This window comes from Muscardinus avellanarius (assembly GCF_963383645.1).
Source record: "Muscardinus avellanarius genome assembly, chromosome: 2".
Classification (NCBI taxonomy): Eukaryota; Metazoa; Chordata; class Mammalia; order Rodentia; family Gliridae; genus Muscardinus; species Muscardinus avellanarius.
In genome coordinates this window covers 65,234,219-65,238,038 of record NC_137787.1, presented here as the reverse complement: position 1 = coordinate 65,238,038, position 3,820 = coordinate 65,234,219, and positions in this window count along the sequence as shown.

Sequence of the window (3,820 nt, the reverse complement as noted above, 5' to 3'; positions counted from 1 at the left end):
ATTGTTTTGTGGTGCTGGGATTGAACCCAAAGCCATGCGCATGCTAGGCAACTGCTTTACCACTGAAGTACACCCCCAGTCTCTGAATTAATTTTATAACCAGAAAACACTACGTATTATTCAAACATTTTATATCATGCACTGCTCACATTCCAATCTGTAATAAAAACTATGGAGTTTAGTTAAAGGCAGTCGTGGGGTGATTCAATATTTACATAGCAGCCTTTGGCTCTTTCCCTCCACTTTGTTAAAACAAGCCCTCACTGGACAGATACTTCAGGTATTTTATTCAGTGGTCTCAATACACATGCCAGAGGTAAACTGTGCTTTGAGTATTATACCTTAAAAAAAACCCTGCTGCACAAAAGTTACAGAGTGAATTATTTCTGAAGTTGTACACATAAAGATAAAATAGAGTATTTTTTTAATTAAAGAGATTATTTTAATTAAATAACTACTGTGGGTTTGAATAAGCAGTGGGCCAGGAACTTTACCTAAATGATCTTTAATTCTTACAGTTACTCTGAAAGTAACTACTTTTATTCCTATAGATAATATAGAAGTAATAACACCTGCAAGTTATTGCTCATGTGATGAAGTGAGCCTTCCCTTCAGGAACACCATGACGTGACCCCAGGAAACTAATGTTCGCCAACATGAGAACAAATGTTTGTCACCAGGTACCTAGCTAGTCACGCCTAACTGCCGGTTTGGCTTCTGTTGCTCCTGTTTACCTTGTACCTGCAGGGAAACAAAGGCCTCTAGGAACTCTCTATCCTTAAAACAATCCAAAGGTAGACAGTAGAAGGGACCGACATGGGTTGTTGAGCTCCTGCACAGTGCTGTTCCTGGTTTCTGTACTTTCCGCTTGACTTCCACACCCACTGAGAGAAACTGTTGGGAATTGCCCATATCTGTGAGCGCCTAAAGTCTTTACTTCTGAGCTTGTCATTTTGACATATAAAAGGAGCCCTGAGGAAAGAATCGAGGCTGCACTCAGACTAAATACCCTGCAGTGTAGTTGCTGGCTGGCTAAGACTTTTGATTTGCCTTAAACTATGTCTGAGCGGTCTTCTCTGGTGGTTGCTCTGTAACAATCAGACACCATGTTACTTACTGTCTTCCCTTCCCTGTTCTGAGCCACAGGAGTGAGTTCTACATACAGCTCCGCTTTGTACTTAAGAATCCTGAAGTAGAAGCCAGGTGTGTCTTGCCACTCCCCCTAACAGAATACTTTCATTCTCCAAGGTCTTTAATCCATTTTTGCCCTTTCGGAAACTTGAAACACTGAAAATCCTGCATTCTATAAATGGACTTAAACTCTTCTGTTGGGGGGGGGGGGACTAAAAAAAAAAGAAAGTTTAATCAATTCAATTTGAGGTTTTCTTATACTTCCTTGGAATGGGACAAAGGGACTAGCCAATCGGCTGTTATCTGTGTATAAATATTGAGCAAATTCAATAAAACTAATGATTCAAAGGTGTCAATCAAGAAATGGAATGAGTTGGGCATGGTAGTTCACACATTTAATTCCAGTACTTGAGAGGCTGACACAGGAGAATTGCAAGTCTGAAGCCAGCCTCAGCCTCACCAACTTAGTGAGACCCTCAGCAATTTAATGAGGCCCTATTTTTCAAAATAAAAAAATAAAAAGGTTTGGAGTATATCTCAGAGGTAGACTGCCCCTGGGTTCAGTCTCCAGTAACCCACCTCTAAAAAAAGAAATAGAATGAATTTTCTTTTGCTTTATTTGAGTGAAAAGACTTCCATCAAACTTCAGACATCAGCTATGTAAACGTGTGCCTATAAAAGAGAAGGTAGTGGCTCACTATGTACTTATTAAACAAGGGATGACTTCTCTGAGTATTTATGTATTTGTTTATTTATGGCACCGGGGATTGAACCCAGGGGCATTTTATTTCTGAGTGAAACCCCCAGCCCTATTTTACTTCTTATTTAGAAATAGGGTCTCACTAAGTTGTGGTGGGCCTTGCTAAATTGTCCAGGCTGGCTTCCAACCTGCGGTCCTCCTGTCTCAGCCTCCCAAGTACTGGAATTATAAGTGTGCACTGCTACGCACCGCTCTTCCGCTGAGTTTTAAAACTTCCATTCTGCCCCCACCCCTGGCTCTTTCCTATCATTCATGGCACACACATGATTTAGTGAGTGCATGTGGTCAAATGATTAAGAGATTTTTGAAATAACTGAATCTCTGTATATTCCTAGTTCCTGAATAGTCTGTCTAGTTCTATTTTAATGATAATAATAATAATAGCAATAATAGCCACAATTAGGCATCCTCTATAATGGCAAAACCATTTTTGTCATAAATGTTTTTATCATTTCAAGTTTGTAACCATCTTCCAAAGTATATGTCCCCAGACAACATCTAATCCCAGAGATTAAATAGCGATTATAACTCATATCGTGTGGACACTATGTGAAACTCAAACTCAAATTTGATGACAAGAAGTTTCCTCCAAAACACGTCGCCTAGCAACTAGTACTAGTACAGTGACTTCCATATCCTAACTGGAGAAAACCCACCAATTCTTTCCTAGAAGAGAAGCGTTGTGGGGGGGGGGGACAATTAGAATTTTCTAATAGAAAAGCTCTCCTACTCATTTTGGCAACCAAAGCAGTTATTTAAGCACCAATAGTGTCTTTGGCTGAGGTGGAAGCCAGAGTAGCAACCCCGGCACTCACCAGAAATCAGACTCGGCCCAGACTGGTGGGGAGGGAGAACTGGTGTCCAGAGGTCCCCCAGGAAATCCATAATCTTTTGGGGAACGACCACAGATTGGGCAACCAAGTCTTGCATGAGACATTTGCTCATCCATGTCCAGGGGTACCCATCGCTCCCAACTCAAGACATCTACAAGTTTTAACAAGTTTTAAACACAAGCAGGCCAGCCCGCTCTTTTCCTTTTATCCCTAGAATCAGGACTAGGTACGACTCCGACATTCCAGGCCCCCTTTCTTCGGCCCTTCTCAAACTAACCAGGGCACCTGCACAAGCCATTGGTCGGAGGGTGTGTCCACCCAGTTTGCCACGCGGCAGGACCTCAGTGCAGCTCACCCCTGCCTCCCGGTGCTCCAGGGCTTGCCCCGCCCCTGCCCCACTCCGAGCCCCCAGCCAATCCCGTCACGCCCTCCACGCCACGCCCCCTTGCGTTTACACTCCTCCCTGGGCTCCCGCTGCATTCGGTGCTGTCTCCATGGCGACGCGGCGTCCCGGCTCTCGGCCTGGAACTGGGCTTCCAAGGCGAGCTGGGCTCCAAGTCCGCCCTTCAGATGTTGGGTTTGCGAGGGCCGCAGGCTGGCAGGAAGCGCGCGGCGACTGCGGGTCGCCCTCTCCGCGTCCCCGCGTGCAACTGGACCCATTCTTCATCTTGGACGCCCCCACGTCCTACTCCTGAACCCTCAAACTTCTCTGCCCCTCCATGTTCGGGCTCTGGGGCCCCACCGCCGCCGAGGCGCCGCCCTAGGAGGTAGGATCCGCGCGGCTGCAGGTTGCCTCGCGGGCTTCGGTCGGGCCCGGAGGAGGGATGCTGTGTCCGCACGGGTGTACTTGGTAACTGGGCAGGTTGGACGAGCGAGGCTACACCTGCGGACTGTACCGTATCAACTTTCCTCCCTCCCCAGAAGAAAATAGCCGTGTTCTACCCCGGGCTTCCCGCTCCCTCCTCAGTCTTCTCCCTGGCCCCCAATTCTTTTACTTGTTTTATGCTTAGATAAGCCTAATGTATTATAGGGGCGAGCACCCAGTGACTAGTTAAGACGTCAGTACTTGCTGGATATAACCTGCTTGGCCATAAAA